A 19758-nucleotide genomic window follows, 5' to 3' on the forward strand; every position below is an offset into this window, starting at 1 on the left:
TTCAAATAACATTCCTCTCCTTTGTTTTTTGGGTTAGCCTATGATTTAAGCTTGCTTGTCCTGCATTGCAATTCTTTGCTATTCCTGAGTAAACTCGTTTTTTTTCTTGCTGGTAAAATAACTGACTTTTATTTTTAAGGTCAACAGGTATAAAATTAGCAAACTGTACACAGGACTTGTATGCTAAAAACTATGCAACACAAATGAAAGAAATTAATGAAGACCTTAAAAAAAAAAAAAAAAGGAGAGCTATACCATGTTCATGGATTGGAAGACTCAACACAGTAAAAATGTCAGTTCTCCCCAGATTGATCTATAGACCTAATACTACTCCTATCAAAAGGGTTTTGTAAACATAGACTGGGGGAAAATATTTGGAAACCACATATCCAACAAAGGACTGGTATCTAGAATATATAAAGAGCCCTCAAAACCCAACAGTAAAAAAAAAAAAAAAAATCCAATTAGCAAAAGACATGAAAAGACATCTCACTGAAGAGAATATACAAATGGTGAGTGATGATGAATGGCTAACATCACTAGCTATTAGGAAAATACAAATTAAAACCACAATGAGATACCACTATACACCTTTCAGAATGGCTGAAAGAAAAACCAATGACATCCAATGCTGGTGAGGTTATGGGTAACTCAGTTACTCATTCATTGCTGTTAAGAATGTAAATGGTACAGCCACTGCAGAAAACAGGTCGACAGTTTCTTATAATACTAACATGTAATTATTATATGACCCAGCAGTTGCACTCTGAGGCATTTATCCCAGACAACTAAAAACTTATTTTCAATGAAAATCTATCCCCAAATGTGTACAACAGCCTTATTTGTGATACCCCAACACTGAAAACAACCTATTTGCCTTTTAGTGAGCAAATGGTTAAGCCAACCACAGTGCATCCACACCATGGAATGGGCTCAGTGGGAATGGACTGTTCATACACGAAGCAGTTGGGGGAATCACAGGGTAATCATGCTGAGTGGGGGCAGTCTCTCATTGGCTGGGCTTTTGCTGGGGGAGAAGGAAACTTTCCTCCTCTGGGATAAAGTAGTAGCTACAGGGGCACTGACTTACTTTTGAGGTCCCTCTGTTCTTGTTGGGTCTGCAATTAGGAGCTTCACCTGTGGAACCTCCCTATTCCATTTTAGTGAGGTTTCCCTTTATTTTCACAAGTTCCATTTGTTTACATTTTTGAAAAGATACAATTTTAGAAGTAGAGAGCAGATTAGTGGTTTGAAGAGGAAGCGGAAGGGAGATGGGGTCCTCCTGGTGATGGAAATACTCTGTCTTGACTGTGGCAGTGGGTACAGGAATCTACGTATGACACAGCCATGTGATGTCAGTGTAAGCAAAACCGGAGAAATCTAAGACCATGATTCATCAATGTTGGTGTCATGGCTGGGATATCATACAGTTATGTTTTGAAGATGTCATCTTTGGGGGAAACTGGGCAAAGCGTACAAGGAATCTCTGCATTATATCTTACAACTGCATTTGAATCTATAATTATCTCAAAACTCACACAACATGGAAAGCACACTCATTTGGAAACAACTTTTTCCACTCTCACATTTTATTTAAATTTGGGCAAGTATCTTCAACATAAGCATCTAAGCTGTTCAAGCTTTGAATCAAGGTACAAGACCATCCACAAAGGGTCATTCGGTACCCAGATTCCATCTGCACACTGTTGGGACGACTACATCTTGAAGAAACCCTTCAGTGATCTCCACCAAGTGTCTTCCTTCAACAATGATCTTTATGGGGCGCCTGGGTGGCTCAGTCGTTGGGCGTCTGCCTTCGGCTCAGGTCATGATCCCAGGTCCTGGGATCAAGCCCCACGTGGGGCTCCCTGCTCCGCGGGAAGCCTCCTTCTCCCTCTCTCACTCCCCCTGCTTGTGTTCCCTCTCTCACTGTGTCCCTCTCTGTCAAATAAATAAATAAAATCTTAAAAAAAAAAAAAATGATCTTTAAAGGTTTAAAATAACATCTGACACACAATTATGGCTAAACCTTTGTTCCAATTCTTTATCTTCTTTTTCCTTAACCAAACACAGACTCCCATCAGCATCCCAAACTAGCATTAATCAAGGCTTTTTCAGGCCACTGTGTCCTCCCTAAACAGTATCTTGTTCAAAATTAAGCAACTGAGAGCAGTCCCTTTCCCAAGGATGGAGGAAAGCCAACACCTTCTTTGCTGAGGGTATTGGGGAAGAAATCTCACCTTAAATGATGAGATGGCCACAGCCCATCCTGTTTGTGTGGCTTTTACTTGGCTTTTATCTGCTCCTCTCAAGAGAATGTCAGCTATTTGAGGGCAGGAGCCAGTCTGTCCACACCCGAATCCCTGGAACAGGCTGGGGCCGGCACACAGATGCAGAGGAAGAGACAAATGTGCGGGGTGGGCGGCCTCTCTGCCTTGCCCCTGGCCTGCCCAGCAGGTTCTCCCCAGCGTGGCCCACTCCCCCAGCCCTCCCCTACAACGTGCATCTTGGACAGGAGCCTCTGAGCCTTCGGAGTGAAGACGCACACCCTCCCTTCCCAGCACCCACGTCTTTACTTTGTCCACTCCATTCTGCTTTCCCCAAGTTCATGGCTGCTGAAAACCCACACACACCAATGCTGCACTACAGCAGGGGACTGAGTAAGCAAATCAGAATCTGGATTCTCAGGCTGTCTCAAAAAGGACAGTGTGTCTTCATTCTTATCCATACGGGAGGCCAATCAGGGAACCTGCACTGGAATGTTAACCTGTTTCGTTAAAGGAAGAAAGTCTCTGGTCACTGTGGTCTGTGCTTCAGTTGGTCCCCACCAGAGAGAAGCCCCTGGGGTTGCCTCCTCCTAATCTGCTCTTCTGTCTCTCCCATAATCTAGGAAGCCATCCCCGGAGGCTCATTACATCTCAAAGTCAGGACGAGTATCTGCAACCCCACCTGGCTAGCCCGTTTCATGGAAGACTCTGGGGTCCAATTTTTTTCTTGTTGCTCAGACCTGTTCAGCCTGCTAAAAAAGAGGAAGGATCTGAGTTCTCACTTTTCTGTATGCGCATGTGAGGTGGGCAGTTTTTTGTATGTGCGTGGTGCAAAGTAGTATCTAGTATGTATATGAGAGAGAGAGAGAGAGGAGTACCTAGTGTTGCTATGCACGGCCTGATGTTTACCTGTTTTGTGTGTGTGTGTCGAATACGAGATGGTATCTAGTGTGTGCTCATCATGTGTTATGTAAGACTGTATGGTTTTTGGTATGTGTGGTGCAAGGTGGGTCTCTGTCTTTTGTGTATGTGTAGTGGGGTGAGATGGGAAAACAGGCATCTAATTCTTTGGTGGGTAGTGTGTAAAGTGTGTCTACTTTGTGTATGTGGTGTAAAATGAGTGTGTGTTACATCAGAAGCTGGGCCTGAGATTTTGCTCTACTTGTAAGCTCACAAGCCAGCCGACCACATAGGTCCCATATATGTGTGTGCAGGAACCATGGGACCCAGGTCCGAGGTGAAGAGTGCCCACCCCTCGCAGCTACGGCAATGCCCTGTGTGGGTCCCTCCACCTCTCATTTCCATGGGTGGGCAGGTGGCGTGCATATGCCAGGGGGTGTGCTTCTGAAGAGGAATCCCGAAATAGGAAACTCTTATCTCATACAGGACTGCTGTGAACCTCCCCATCCTGCGTTCCAGAGACAGAAACCTTCTCTTTATGCTGGAATGTGAGCAAATCTCCTCCAGGGAGGGGAAGGGTTGGGCATTTTCCCTGACTATCCCGGAATGTCTCTGAGACAAACATTCTTAACAAGGCTGTAAATTATTTTGCTCTGAGGACCTGGACCAGGCAGGAACAGAAACCTGAGAAATTCATGGAGAACGCCTTCCCAACAGGATCCGCTTTTTAAAAAAAATACCTCCACAAGGGCCACAAGATCAAGTCCAGTGTCGGGCTTTCTGTGCACAGTGTCTGCCCCTCCCCCCATGCTCGCTCACGCGCTCTCTCTCTCTCTCTCTCTCTCTCTAATCAATCTTAAAAACAAAAACACCTCGACAGGTATCTAATTTTTTGTTTGTGGATATGGCATGTTGAATCTTTTAGCATGGCGTACTGAGGTGGAAAGTGGTGTGTGTGAGAGTGAGAGAGAGAGACATGAGTGTCTAATTTATTTGTGTAAATTATGAGACATCTAACTTTTCTCTGTATGGTTGAAATTAGTATCTAATTTTTCTGTGTACCATATGGCTGACATCTTGTGTATGGTATGAGACACTTAACAAGTTTTTCTGGTGTCCATTGGAAATAGGTGTCCATTGGTTTGTGTAGAGAGATGTGTGTTTACGCGTGGGCGTTGAGGTGAGTGCTGCCCAGCTGAGGTTGTTTTGCTGTGTTTACCCTCTCTCCGTTTTATGACACAGATACCCTGCTACTACCCCCAGCTGCAGTCCACAAGGGTCTTCACACAGGCAAGCCACAGAACACACGATGATCTGCATTTACGGGGTGAGTGGCAGCACTCCACACACCCTGCTCTCCCTTTTTTTTTTTTTTTAAGATTTTATTTATTTATTTGAGACAGAGCAAGAGAGCGAGTGGGGCAGAGGGAGAAGCAGACTCCCCACTGAAGCAGGGAGCCTGACCCGGGGCTCCATCCCAGGACCCTGAGATCATTACCCCAGCCGAAGGCAGACGCCTCACCAACAGGGCCACCCAGGCCGCCCCTGCACCCTGCCCATCGTAGCAGTACGCCCTGGCTCGCACACCTGGTGGTGGCCCCGTGATGGTATGCACGGGCATCTGCCTGTCCTGCTGCAGCTACCAGGACCCACAGTGTACAGACCCACACCTGATGCCTTGCGGACTGGCTCCAGTTTTTTCTGTTACAAATTATGCTTCAGTTAGCAGCCTTGTCCATGGTTTTTTGTTTTTTTGTGTGGGTTTTTTTTTTTTTTTTTTTTTTTTTTGGCATTTCTGCCAGTGTTTCGCCAGTTTTCCCAATTTATCTTTGGGATAAATTCCTACTTGGGGATGGCTGGGCCAAAGGGTAAATGTCTATGTAGTTTCACTGGATGTTATCAATCTCCACTAGCAATACATGAGGGTCTTGCCAACAAGATAAGTTATCAAATGGTGAGATTTTGTCACCAGATTGATCAGGAGAGGCCTCAAGGGATACCTGACCATAGGCCTGAGGGAGGGAAGAGCCACATGGGCAGCAAGGATGGGCCACCCAGGTCCAGGAGAAGCTCTGCCTTGAGATGTGAGAGCCGGCACGTCCAGGAGGGCCATGTAGTTGGAAGAAGTGAGTTGGGGAGAGCAACCAGGCCAGGCCAGAGTCAAGGCAGGGCTTGGCCCTGAGGCAGGACCTTGGACACTCAGAGCAGCCACTGGGCTGCTAAGCAGAGGCCTGAAACCCTCTGACTTAGGTATTGAAGGGTCAGCCCCTGGGCTGCTCTGTTCAGCAAAGACTGGGGGCAGGGCAGAGGCTGTGGTAACAACCCAGACAGAACAGGTGGGCTCAGGCCAGGGCAGCAGCTGTGCAGTCCCAGAACCATGGTTGGGTTAAGGCATATTTGAAGATAAAGTCCCCAGGACTTCCCCAGGAATTGGATGTGAGAAAACAGAGAAAGAGAGGAATCAGGAATGAGTCCAAATGTTTGCGCCCCCATAACAGAAAAGATGGAGTGGCTATTGGTTGAGATGAGGAAGGTGGAAGGAAGCAGGTCACCTGTGTAGCCCCGAGTTGTGTCCTGAACCTGGTGGGAATGATGTCTGCTGTCCACTGGAGGGGCACATCATGCATAAACATTGGAGCGTAGCCAGCATCTGGACTGGGCTTGAAACCATGGGTGGAGTGAGCACTGGCCAGGAGAGGAGCCTCAGGGAGAGGGAAGGAGGCCTGGCAGGAAGAGCCCAGGAGGAAAGAGGGTGGCAGAGGGGCCAAGAAGGTGCCAGTCATGGGGCAGAACACGATGGGGAATGGGTTACAGGGAAAGTATTTCAGGAGAGAAGCAGCACAGGGGGTCATGGAGATGACAATGGCCACTGGACAGAGCCCCACAAAGCCTTGGGTGCCTGGACCAGAGCATTTTGTTCGAGTTGGGGCAGGGCAGAAGCCCGAGGGCTTAAGAGAGATCATGGAAAGAGAAATCGGAGAGGCCGAGTATAGACAGCTCTTTGCAGGAGTCGTGCCGTGAAGACAAGCACAGAAGTGCACCACCAGGAGAGAGTAAGTCCTGCTCTGTGCTGTTAAGACAGGCGGCCTCACCCTGAGTTTGTGAGTGAATGGAGTGATCCAACACAGAGAATGGTCCGGGAGAGGTGAGGTGGAGCAGCTGGGTGGGTGCCAAGGACAGGCCAGTGCCCTGGGATGGCTGGGTGGTACAGGAGTGAGGGCAGCTCACCCTCCTGGGAGGAGGGAGCAGTGGGCTGCGGGTGGGGTGGGGAGGCAGTGTCCTCTCACTGTTTGTACCATGTTTCTGGTTTCTTCTTTCTTTCCTGCTCTATTGAGGTATAAACCACATATACCAGATATATGTAAACTCACTTCAGTGAGTTTTGCTCCGTGTATACATCCATGAACTTACCACTGCCACCCACAGAGCACACAGTTCCATCATCTTAGGTTTCCTTGGGGCCCAGCAATCACGCTGCTCTTGGGCTTTTGCTCTGAGTGAAGCTCCTAGAGACTTCTGAGCAGAGGAGGAACATGGCTTGCCTAATGTGCTATGAAAGTTACTACTCTGTGTTGAGAATAGATGTTGGAGGAGGGAGTGTCAAGGAAAGAAGCAGAGAGACCAGTCTGGAGGCTATGCACTAATCCAGAGGCAATCAATGACCCTGGACCAGAGTTGGGGTGGAAAGCCATAGCCATATTCTGAGGGGTCCGCTGACAGCAGGTATGGGCTTGGAAGAAAGGACCCCAGTGTCTTGGCTCAGCAGGCAGGATGGAGCCCTCTCCTCTGCAATGCGGGCTGGGGTGAGTAGCAGGCTTGGGGGAAGATCAGGAGTTGATATCCTGATATCAGAGCCTGAGCTCCCTAAAGGTAGCCCAGTAGAGTTATGGCCAGACAGCTGGATATAGGAGCCCAGGGTTCAAGGTCAAGGCCAAGGTCTCGGGTGTTGTTGCTGATGAGGTCCCCGGGGAGAGCAGGCAGGTCAGATGTTCTGTCTGCACTCTTGGAGAGAGGCCTGTGGCCATGCCTCATGCACACACTCTGGCTCTCCCCCATTTGCAGACAGGCAGCTACAGTGTCAGAAGGCCACTGCATGACTTCCCGGGGTCACTGCTCTGTGCCCAGGGCTGTTCCAGGCCTGTTATCCCCACTTCTGACACCCAGGCCTCCACTCCAGACTGGTTCAACTTAGCTGCCATTTCCCTGGAAAATAGAAACAGCTGGATGAGATGCTGCCCAGGCCCCACTCCCTGCATCGGGGTCTTCCTCCCCCAGTGTGAAAGGCTGCCACAGCCCCCTGCCCCGGATCTGGTCCCCGTCCTGGGTGAGGACTTGGGCTCAGGCAGCCTTCCCTCTCTCCAGTGTGCTCATCTCTCCCTGTACCCATCAGTACCACTGAGGCTCTGACCCACACAGAAAACAGCCCTCTAGCCCCAGAAACCCTCCAAAGCAAAACACCTGGAAAGGTTGTCTGTATTTACCCTCCCGCCTTGAGCCCAGCACAATTCAGTTTTTGCGCTGGCAACGCAACCACACTGCACTGGACAAGCTCCCAGAAGGGCCCCGCCCCCCACACCCCTCTCAGCAGCTGACGAGACATCATTCAGCCCTGGGGACCCTTCTCCCCAGTCTGCTCTATCTGGGTCTTTCTTGCTGGATCCTCCTGGACTCTCTGATTTCTCCACGTGGGCAGGGGGCTCAGCCCCCCCACCCCTCACTCCGAACACTGCAAACTCAGACTCCACTCCTGAAGCCCACAGACTCACAGCAGGGCCACGGGGTCATTGTAATAGCCACAGGGCTATTACAGCTGACCCCACTCTCCTGTGCTCCATCACCATCCCCAGATTGTCAGCGGCTGTCCACCCTTCCGGTTGTCCCTCACCCATCCCTGCCTGTTCTCAGGCTGAGCCCCAGCAGTCCACACTTCCTCCCCTCCAGGGCACCACCCGGTGCAGCACCGCGGCTTCTTCCCTGCACTGTCTCCCTCGCTGCTCCTGCCAGACAAACACAAGACAGCCAGAGGGAAGCTTTACCATGCCGGCACCATGCCAACACCCCTCTGCACCGAACGCCCAGGGACCTCTCCATCTGACCTCATCTCCTCCCTCTCCATGCCCCATGCCCCCTGGCTCCCATGCTGGCCCCTGGAAAGCATCCTGCAACCCCCCCCTTTGCACCTTGGTGCTGGCAGGACAACTTACCTGTGAACCCCACCTCCAGATATTTGCAGGGCTCGTTCCCTCTATGTTCCGACTCTGTGCCTCTATGACTGGCTCCCTCTGTGTCCCTTACATGCCCATCCACCCTATTGTAACTAACACTCCAGACATCCACTGCCTCCCCCACCCAGTTTATCTGGCTCCCACATGACACCAGATTTGTTTTTTCCGCTGTTATTGCGCCCCCCCCGCCAAGCTGTGGACCCCAGGAGGGGATGGACGTCACGGTCACTACTTACGCTCCAGTGCAGAGCCTGTGCAAGGGTGGACACACAGAGTTGCGGGGTCAGCCCTGCTGCCCACTGTCCCGCCTGGTGCACGGAGAGCGCTCTGTGCTAGGTCCCAGAAAGGACTGGATCGCAAGAACGAGACCGACTCCGCCACAAGAATGCCCCGGTCCGGGAGTCGGGCTCAGCGCCAGCTGCCTACTACTAGATCCTGTGTCCCGCAGGCCTCTTCCCCCCACAACCCCGGCGCAGCACCCGCCGACCACGCCCCCTCTGCCCACGCCCCCTCCGGCCCCGCCCTCGCAATCCCCGGCCTCCTCTGCGGGCCCCGCCCCTGGCACCCTCCCAGCTCCCGATCCCTCGGCCAAGCCCTGCCCGAACGCGCCTGCGCCTTCTGACCACGCCACGCCCCCGCCCTTCAGTCCCCGCCCCCTCCGGGCCCCGCCCCCTCCCCGGCAGCGGGGTGGGAGCCGGGCCGCGCAACGCGCATGCTCCCTGCGCGGCGCCCCCGACTCGCCGCTCGGCTCCGTTCGGGCATTTCCGCCTCTTTGTTTTAAACTCCGGACGGGTTTTTTTCTCCTGCTCTTGGGGGGGACCCGGAGGGAGCGGCGCCCCCCCCACTCCCGGCGCTGCCCCCGCGTGCGCCCTGCTCGCCCGCAGCCGAGACGGCAGGTCAGTGAGTCCGCGCCCCGCCTGGCCTGGCCCGCGGCGCCCGTTCCTCAGGCCGCGGCCTCGGCCGGTGTGCGGGCCGGGAAGGCTCGGAACCCCTGCCCGCGCCCCTGCGCCCCTCGTCGGCCTGGCCCGCGGAGTCCCCACACGGCTCGGCAGGCTCCGGGCGCTGGCCGGACCCACGGGGTCGAGGCCCCGGAACAGGTCACGGGGAAGGGCCGGACCCCGGGACGGGTCATCGGGGAGGACCCAGGGAGGACCGGACCCCGGGACGGGCCAGCGGGGAAGGCCAGACCCTGAAACGGTTCACGGAGGAGGGCTAGACCCCAGACGCACCCGACAGGGACCGGGAAGCGCCGGACCGACCCAGAGATGGGTCACCGAGGGGTGTCCAACCCTGGGATGGGTCGTCAGGAGGGTCCAGCCCCAGCGCGGGTCACCAAGGAGGGTTGGGACCCTGAGACTGGACAGGAGCCAGAGAGGGCTGGACTCCGAGACAGGTCACTGAGGAGGGCCGGACCCCAGGAGCTGGCAGGACCCAGGGAGGGCCGGAACAACGGGGCTGGGTCACCGAGGAGGGGGCCAGGACGCCAAGACTGGCCCCAGAGAGGGCGGGGATCCTGGAACAGCCCTGGGAGCGCCTCCGAGACCCTGAGACAGTCCCTTTTGGGTGGGAGGCCAGGGTGCCATGAGGAGGGCTCATCCCAGGCGACAGACTCCGGGGGCAGGTCATTTGGGAGCGTCTGGATGCTGGGCCAGGACCATGAAGAAGCTAGGCTTTCAGGGAGGGCCAGGACCCAGACAAGAGCTGGAACTTGGAGACAGGTCCCTCAGAAGGCCGGAACTCCTGAGCAAGTCGATGGCAATCACCCAGACCCCAAGAGTGGACCCTAAGGAATGCTGGCACCCCTAGCCAGCCCTCCAGGGCGTTGGACCCCTGGGGCAGGATCCAGAGGTGCCTTAATACGTCCAGTCTGCTCGACTGGATCCACCTGCTGTGAAGGCTTGGGGGCATCGGGGGTCCTGGTCACCTGAGCCCCGCAGTGCAAATGCCTCTGAGGCGCTTGAGCACCCTGATTTTATGAGCACCTGGGCCAGCCCTACAGACCTTCTGACCTTGCGCAGACGCTGCCTGGCTGGGCCCTAGGGACACATGTGAGGCAGGGTTGAGACCACCCTCATGTCCCTAGGGGTTCAAGCGGAGCTCCTAATCCACACTGGCTCCATGCCTCAAGCCAGCACTGTGCTCACTCCCCAGGTCCCCTACCTTATTCTTCCAGCCCCTACTCCAGGCCCACTGTCTTTTGCCTTTGGCCTCGTGGTCAGTGTTCATCACCTTCAGCCACTCCTGCCCTCCTCTCTCTCCATTTGTGGAGGTCATGTGGTTGTGTGCGTGTACCCTCCAACCTGAGACTGGAGGTGTTTTCAGTGTCCAGGAAGTTCTAGGAGGGGTGGGGTCCAACCAGGAGTATTGGAAGCCTAGGGAAGTGTTTCGGGGTGCCGGCCCAGGGCAGGAAAGTTGGAGCAGGCGGGCATACATATCAGGTGAGTGGATCAGGCACCTTCTCCTCCCGGAAAGGAAAATATTAAAGGACCTAGCAATTGGGGGTCTTTGCTTCTCTGAAACCTTTGAATGAGACTTTCATCTAGAACCCGTGTTCTCCTTTCATTTGAAAGTGCTAATGAAAAAGTAGGGTGTGTTATGTGCTGCTCTTTGATTGGGGAATGGCTCCAGATTGTGTCCAGTAAGATAATGCTGGAGGAGTTTGAGAGAATGAAAAGCCCAGGAGGGCAAGGGCCTTGTCCAGCTCAGCTCCCAGAACTGGCTGCCTGGTGTGAGGTCAGGAGGCAGCACACGACTATTAAATGAAAGAGTGAGTGCGTGAATGAATGAGTAAACAGCAGGAATACTTTTAGAAAGATCAACGTGTGTTAGGCTTGCAAACTTATCCAGAGATTGGGCAGTAGGACGAGATATAAATCTAAAACTCTGGGCTATATGGACTCCTAGGAAAGACACTTGAACTGGTCAGTTCAGTATTTCACTTTGTGCCACAACTTCATTGCTTGGTTACTTGGGAGAAAACCCGTTTAGATTTTCAGATTGACATTTCATAGGACCAAATCTTAACCAAATGGAGTCCCCACATAGTCCAGCTTAGGAACTTTTATTTGCCAAATGTAACCACACTTGGGACCTTCTTACTCAACACTTAGTTCTGATTTTTTTCTTTTTTTGTACTTTTGTTCCTTTTTTAAAACTTAATTTGTTTTGTGAAGTTTTGGAAAAGACTTGCCAAATTGGGCATTCAGGTTTGGTTAGGCTCTTTATTTTCCTATTTTTGGATTTTTAAAGGTGTGATAGTGCTGCATAGTTGCATTATTTATATATTGCTGTCCAACAAATTACCCCAAAACTTAGTGCCTTAAAACATCAGTTATTATTTTACAGTTTCTGTGGGTCAGGAATCCAGGCACTGCTTAGCTGGATCCTCTGGCTCAGAGCCTCACAAGGCTGCCTTCAGGGTGCTGGCTGGAGCTGTGGTCTCATCCGAAGGTTTGACTGTGTGTTTGACTGTGATTCCAGGCCTGCTCACTCAGCCGCTGGGGCTCTTCATCGGGCAAGTCAGAGGGAGCCAGTGATAGAACACGACAGCAAGCAAGAAGGCCACAATCTTCATGACCTAATCTTGGCAGGGACATCCCATCCCTTTTGCCATATTGTCTTTGTTAGAACCTAGTCACTGGCCCCAGCCCTCATTCGAGAGGAAGGGTGTGTGTACTGGGAGTGGGGGTGGTAGTCACTGTGGCCATCTTAACGCCTGTCATTTATCAGGTTTCAGCTAATATAGGGCCTGTACCTGAGAAATACCTTGTAAGTAAATTAGCAGAATTGTATATAGAGCAGTTTGTTAAATACAAGGTTGCAACAACTCAGCTATCTCTTTAATTGTATAGGTTTCTCTGATGTCAACATAATGACTGAAACCTCTGGAACTTAAACATGAGGGAAAATAAATTATAAATAGAGAAGATTCTTGGGAATTGCACTTGTAGCAAACCATAAGCAACTCCCCCGCCAACCCTGCAAATTAAATTGAGTGCTGTAGCATTCTTTGATAGCTTCAAGTTCAATGATTTCAGTGTTTCCAGAGCATCCTTTTATTCCTGCCCAAGATTTTGCTCCAGGAATTATTAACTGGCCTTTGTAAGAAGTTTTTCAGAGGTAAGATCCTGAGACGTTTTGGATATTTGACCCTTGTAAGGAAGTCATGCTCCAGGATCCTGAATGTAAGGGCCTCAGTGCTCAGGGCTTGCAGCTCCCTGATGTACCGGGACTCCAGTACCATGCCTCTCTCTGGCACTCTGGGTTGGGGCTGTAGCATGGAGCTGTAAAGCATGCCCATCCAGGGGGGGACTTTGTCCCAGGAGCCCTCTGTGGAAGGAAGTGTCCCCTCCTGCTGCCCAGTTCTCTCTGGACCTGCCAGGGTTCCACCCTGCTAGTGTGAGGCAGGGCCCTTTGCCAGTGATTGGAATGACTTATTTGAGTTGTTAGATTTGAATTATAAAGCAAGGTTTGTTTTGGTTTATATTGTTACTCTTTATTAAATGCCAGGATTTATTATTTCGTTTGAAGCTATTTGCTTAGTGGTTGGAATTGAATTTGAAATTGAAAATTAATTTTACTATTGAAGTATGTTGAGGTTTGGGGACAGTTTCTTACTACCCTTCTGATATGTGCCAGTAATAGTGCAGAAACCTCTACCCAATTCATTGTGCTTCAAAAAACAACTATATTGTTCTGCAAGTTGATAGTTTATCATTAAATTTTAAGAAGACCTCTAAAAATAATAAGACTATCTTTTCTGATCTGCCATGTTCCTCCCTACAGAACTGAAGGCCAAATAACAATAATGAAACACCTAACACATAATGAGAGGGTTAAAGTGTGATCCTTGCTTAGACGCATTTTTCAGAATTGTCTATTAAATTAAGCAAAACTCATTGATAAGAAATAAAACTCGCTAGAAAATATAGTCCTTAAAAACTGATTGTTGGGTTGATTGCTTTTTTGAAGAGAACTGCTAATATTTAGGTGAATTTGGAGAGTGGAAGTTAATTGGATTATTTTGCAAATGAATCAATATTCTCTGGACTTTGCTGCAATAACAGCAAATTCCAGATGTTTAGCAAGAAATATGCAAACAGTAGAAAGCTGTCTGCATTCCTCTTTGAAACCCCTGCTAACTGGGTTTTATGGAGGCAGAAAGTGTGGTGATGCTCAGCAGGGCCTGGCTGGTGTTAGATGCTCAACAAAAAACTAAAAACTGATCTTTATTCACACCTTGTGTAGCCCTGTCCTGGAGGTACTGTGTGTATCAACTTGTCTGGTTCTTAAAGCCACCCCAGGTCTGCCCTGTGATCACCCCCGTGTGCCTGGGAGGAAACAGACACAGGCCATAGCTGGGACTTGAGGAGCAGAGAAGGGTCAGCCCTCCCCATTTTTATTTCAGAAAAAAACACAATGGAGAAAAACTGAAAAGAATTCTGTACTCCCACCCCAGTCTAGCAGTTATTTGCTAATTATATGCTAAAACATATTTGTTTTATCTCTTTTTTCTAAATACATATTTATTGTCATTGAATCATCTGAAAGTAGCTACAGACAACCTACCAAGTTCCTTAAGTAATTCAAGAGCACACAAGTCACAGGATCAGGATGGTCTCCACACAACCGCGATGTCATTATCACACCTGAGAAATGGGCACTTGGTTCACATACCAGCTAATAATTTCCTATTCATTTTCAAATCTCTCCGCTTGTCTCAAGAATGTCTTCTATGGCATTTTTCCCTTAACCAGATCCAGGCAGGTTCCTGGCATGGCACAGGGAGTGATGCCCCTCCTGAACCAGACACACCTGGGTTCCCAGAGTGCACGGGGGGTCATGCCACCTCCTGAACCAGACACACCTGGGTTCCCAGAGTGGCACTGGGGGTCATGTCCTTTCTGAACCAGACACACCTGGGTTCCCAGAGTGCACGGGGGGGTCATGCCACCTCCTGAACCAGACACACCTGCGTTCCCAGAGTGGCACTGAGGGTCATGGCCCCTTAGTGTCTTTAGGTTTCCCCCTTGCCCTCTGCAGGGTTGACTTTTCTAGGTGATGTGTCACACCTGGATTTTTCTGATTCTTCACTTATGGTGTTAACTGTCCACCTTTGTTGTCCCTGTGTACTCTATAAACTGAAGGAATGCGAGAGAGGCAGAGTTAGGCTTGAGATTTGGGAGATCCCTTCATAGGAGCCAGTGAGTGCTTCATGTCGCGCCATCGGGGACACACGGTCAAGTTGTGGTGTTACTTGGGTCATTCCCTCTGGCTGCACTTCTGGTGCCGCAGTTGCCAGTGTCCTCCCAGGGGGCAAGTCAGTCAGGCCCTCCCTGTTCGGTTTCTGATGGGGACGCATGCTCTGGCCATTTCATCCTTCCTCACAGGCACATGGGCGAGCCCTATTCATCAGTTTCAGTGCTTTTGGCAGACTTTATAGAAGGTTCAGTGGGTGGAAAGGTTTGAAATTGTTAATGGAAATAGGACTTTTGCTGACAAATAACATTTCTTTTCCATAAAGTAAGTGCCTTTCTTACTGTAGAGACAGGAATGGCTAGAGGCAGTTCGTTTTCCCCAGCCTTTCGTTAAAGGCAGCCTCATGAAACAGATGGGCATCAGAAATCACAAGAGGGGTGTCTTAGCCGCCACAACAGAATGTCGTGGATGGAGTGGTTTAAGCAGCAGGCATTTATTTCTCACTGTCCTGGGGACTGAAGTCTAAGAACAAGGTGCCAGTTGATGTGGTTCGTGGTGCGGACCAGCTAGCTGCCTCCTGGCTGTGGAAGCCCCCTGCGGGCTCTTCTTGCAAGGACACTAATCTCATCTGGGCCCACCCTTAAACATCTAACCCTCTCGCCCCCGGAGGCTCCATCTTTGGAGACGGGTTAGGGCTCCAACATAGGAATTTGAGGTAGGCACAGTTCAGTCCAGACCAAGAGACTGTAGCTTCTGCCGCTTGTTTATTAACCTGTTACTTGTCTCTAGAATTGGGAGAATAGTTGCGTGATGAAAATGGTCCCAGGGCTGGTGGTCACTCTATTTTACATGCTTGGGAAACTGGCCCTTTCTTCTGCTACTAACACCATTTCTTTAAATACCGTTACATTAATTTTCTAACGCTGCATAACAACTTGCCACAAAATTAGTGGCTTAAAGGACACCGACTTATTAGTCCCAGTTCTGTGGGTTGGAAGTCTAGCACAGTGTGGCTGCTTTTCCTGCTCAGGGCCTCCGAGGCTGAAATCCATGTGCTGGGCTGAGGCTCTTGTCTGGGACTTGGCTCATCTTCTGAGCTCACTAGCCCATCTCTGGTGGTTGTTGGATTGGGGTCCTGCTTTGTTGCTGGCTGTCAGTTGGGGGTGCCCTCAGCTCCTAGAGGCCCCACAGTTCTTGTCCCAGGATGGTGGGTACTTGACAGCAAGTTGTTTTCTGCCAGGCCGGTAGGACTCACCCCTCTGACCTACTCTTCTGCCACCAGCTGGAGAAAATTCTGCTTTGAAAGACCATGCTATTTGGCTTGCCCAGTTTTAAGGTCAGCTGATTTGGGACCGTAATTCCATCCTCAGAAATGGCTTTGCAGCAGTACCTAGGCTAATAAGGTGGGAGATACGTGTATGCCAGAATCTCGTGGCCGTCTCAGGAGTCTGCCTGCCACAGTCCTGGCACCCCAAAATTCATATCCTCCCAAATGCCAGATACACCTCTCCCTCTCCTGAGATTCCCCAGGGTCTCGTCCCACTGTAGCACCAGCTCAAGACCTTGCCCGAAGCACAGAGCTCTGGAGTCTCCTCCCCTGGATCATCCGCTTGGTGCAGTCCACTGGGTGCTGGTCCTGGACACTTGAGAACCAAGTGAGACAGATTGCCTTCTCGGGGCACCCCCCGCAGCAGGACAGGTGTAGGTTTGCCAGTTGAGAACGGGGAAGTGGACATAGCAGGGAGTCACAGGCCCAAAGCAGTTCTGAAACCCAGTGGGGAATCCCCAGTCGGGATTCTTGATTGGGTTTTAAGCCCAGGGTGAGCCTGCTGGTTATCTGCTTTGCCCTCTGGGCTCTCGTTTCTGCCCTGAGTCAGCCTTTCTCATGAAGGGGGTGCATGTCTGTAGCTGACAGCCTCATCAGCTGGCCCCTGCTGGAAGAATCCTGGGGTCCAACAGCCCCTTTTCACAGCATGTTTTTCATCTTCTCCAGGGGTTGGATCTGGGAGTTAAAATGGGTGTGATTATATAATGATCTGTTATACGGTTGAGTTCTAATCTCACCTTCCCTGTTTCCTGACACTGTCTGACATTACTGTCTCCTGTTCCAAATCCTCAAGGGTCGTGTCTGAGTCCGTGCCCTCCTTGGCCCTCTGCCCTCGTCCCCTGTGTCCCGTGTGGATGCCTCGTCCTCCAGGCCAGCCGGCCGCAAAGTGGTCCTATTGCGCTTCGGGGGTCCCTTGCCCCACCGGTGGGGTGCCTGCTGCTCTGGCCCCTCCCTCCAGGTCCAAGGTCAGACGTCCCTGCACACCGGCTCTCCTCTGGTCACTGTCTAAAGCAGCCCCTCCACCCGTTTCCTCTGCTTCGCTGCCTTCATCCGCTTTCTTCATGGTGCTCATCACTCTTTGCTGATGAGTTTGTCATGTCTCGTCACCAGCTGGAACTGGAGCTCCCTGAGCACAAGGCCTGTGATAACATGTGAGCACACTTGTTGTCCCCATAGGCGTGCCTTGGACGAGTATTTGAGCACCTTTCCTGAGACGTCTGAAAACGCCATGGCTTCCATCCATACTTGGCTAATAGTTTGGCTGGATGTAGAATTCCACATTAAAGTCTCTTTTCCTCAGAACTTGGAAAGAATTGCTTCTTTTACTGGTAGGATTCACTGTTGCTGATGAAAAGTCTGGTGCCATCTGATTCCCACTCCATTGTGAACTGCTTTCCCCCCAGAACCTGTAGGACCCTCTCTTGTACCCTTGATGTCTTCAGAGTCCAGGACGTGGTTAGACGTGTACGTTTTCACTCACTGTGCCAGGCACTCAGGCCTTTGTGGCCTGATGGTTCTTCCAGCTGGGGCAATACTTGAATAATTTTTTCCAAATCATGAAATATTGCCTACAAATGAGCATAGAGAAAGATAATAATGAACACCTGTGTACTCATTACCCAGCTTAAGAAATAAAATATTAAAGTATATTTGAAAGCTCCTTATGTCAGTTTTCTGTTTTTTCTAAAACACCTGTTGGTTGGATGTTGGATCTTTTCTATTTTCTATCTTTATCTCTTTGAGAAGATTTTCTCAACTTTATCATATAATCCTTTTAGTGAATTTTTAATACTTCCAGTCACATGGCTGGCATTGTAGTATAGGGAGATGGGTAGTAACAAAATAAATAGGTAAATTATAAATTCAGGGGTAATATCTTAGATTTGTGGTGTGTGCGCATGAGTGTACACAGGGCATGTAATCGTCCACAAGATGGTCCCGAAAGGTGTTGCTGGGGAGATGACATTTGAGGAAAGGCCTGATGGGGGTGAGGTAGGTCCATGTATCCACATGAGAGAGAATGTTCCAGCTATCGTAGGTGCAAGGGCCACGAGGTGGGAGTACACCTAGAACGTTCTAGAACTAGCAGGGAGTCCACCATGGCCAGAGTGGAGTGAGAGCTGGCTTGGGGCCTCAGTGGCCACTGGAAGGCTTTGGCTTTCCCTGAGCCTTTGGAGAGTTTCATGCCACGGAGCCACCTGCTCAGACCCGCGTTTTCATGGGATTCCCGGGAGCTGTGTCGGGGGTGTGTGTAGCCCAGTGTGCCTGAACAGCACAGTCAAGTGGGGTAAGTGTGCGGGCTGTAGCTGCCCCTGTCTCTTGTACATGGGTGCGAGGTAAGCGAGAAGCCGCAGATGGGGTGAGGAAATCCAGATTACACTTGGAGATGCCGGCCTTCCAAGTGGAGCACAGGTAGTTGAGGTCTGAATTTGGGGTCAGGGGGTACTGAGCTGCATAAACGTGGAGGTAGGAGGCCGGTGGGACGTGACAGGAAGTGAGGGGGCTGGGCCACGGGAATGGGTGCCTGGGAGCCTTTCAGTCTGGTGAAGGTGGACGTCTCTGATGTGGGTGGGCCTCAGTGCTGCTCAGGACATGTGCCTGGGAGCCTGCCCTGGGGACTGTACCTCAGGTCACTAAGTTACACCCAGATGTATATAAACCCTTAATTTAAGAAGTAAAAATTGGGAGTAAACTCAGCAATGGACATGGGCATCAGTCTGCCGTATCAGTGAGTTGGTAGTCACTCATTTAACACATGTTAGGCATCCTACTGCGTGCTCCTCAGAACACCCAGTGATGCAGGAAGAATAGCTGTGAGTGGTGGCCCGTGGCGTCCCTGAGTGGGGAAGCGAGGACAAGGCCTGGGGAGGTAGCCCTCCACAGCTTTCTGCAGCACTGAGACTATGGTGACCTGGGGGTGGGGGTGGGGGCCGCAGGGGTGCAGCCGGGCCCATGGGCTGGGGTGGGGGTGGGGCATCAGATCCAAGTTAGGGGAGAGGTGGAGCAGGGACTTCACTGTCCTTTTGAGAGTCTAAATTCAAAGCACTTTTATGTTATCTCATTATTTTTTAAAAAAAGCTTTTGTGGCAGTATGTAGCCACATAGAAATACATTTAAAGTTTCCCTTTTTCTCATCATCTTGACCTGAATTCAGTGTCCCAGCAAGGAACATTCATGATACGCTTCTGTTCATCTTGAGATGGCAATGAATTCTGGGTGTTTGGCCTGCATGCGGAGCCCTGGCAGAGCCGTCTGTTCTTCTAGGCCTTGCCTGAGGACCTAGTGTGGCCATCATAGAGTGCGCGAGCCTGACAACTACCTGTTGAGCCCTGCCATGTGACAGGCCCCACGAGGAAGCAGGACCACACAGGGAACGGGTCAGCTGGGTGCCATGGGGAGACTAGTGAGGAGCCGGGGCTCTGGGAGGCAGGGTCATGGGGTCAGGTAGGCCGTAGAGAAGAGGCTACAGTGGAACAGACAACAAAAAGTAGGGTTCTTTCTTAAGCACCTGCTGCGTGCTGACACGGGTCCTGCGGTTGGGGGGAGAGAGAGAGGCCCATCAGATGGAGCAGCAGGTGCTGAGGCACATAAGCGTCCAAAACCATAGCAGACTGGTTTGGGAGGACAGGGTATTGGGCATGGAGCAGAGTTCAGCAGTTTGGTGATTCTCATGTGGAAATAGGAATGGGTCTTCTCGAGTACTTGGATGAAGACAGAAATCTCTCTGGTTGATTGGGTAGCTCAGGGGTGAGTGCTCAGCTAGACATGGTGGCCAGCAGTGAGGATGCAGCCTCAGCCTTCCTGTGGGGGTTCACAGTGCCATGGGGGAGCAGGCTGAGCA

General features: G+C 51.0%; 1 protein-coding gene across 5 annotated transcripts in view; it reads left to right on the forward strand.

Annotated features, from left to right (window-relative positions):
- Window positions 1-9106: 9106 nt before the first annotated feature.
- PCGF3 (polycomb group ring finger 3) overlaps window positions 9107-19758 on the forward strand; it is a 52680-nt gene continuing 42028 nt past the window's right edge. For 3 of the 5 annotated variants that reach the window (XM_027598123.2, XM_027598121.2, XM_027598124.2), the window contains exon 1: window positions 9157-9288. The gene's annotated coding sequence lies outside the window, so the exon portion shown is untranslated. Of the gene's footprint in view, window positions 9289-9359; window positions 9490-19758 lie in introns of those variants that run through there. The other 2 variants (XM_027598125.2, XM_027598122.2) reach the window with 2 other exon arrangements.

This window comes from Zalophus californianus, chromosome 2 (genome assembly GCF_009762305.2).
Source record: "Zalophus californianus isolate mZalCal1 chromosome 2, mZalCal1.pri.v2, whole genome shotgun sequence".
Classification (NCBI taxonomy): domain Eukaryota; kingdom Metazoa; phylum Chordata; class Mammalia; order Carnivora; family Otariidae; genus Zalophus; species Zalophus californianus.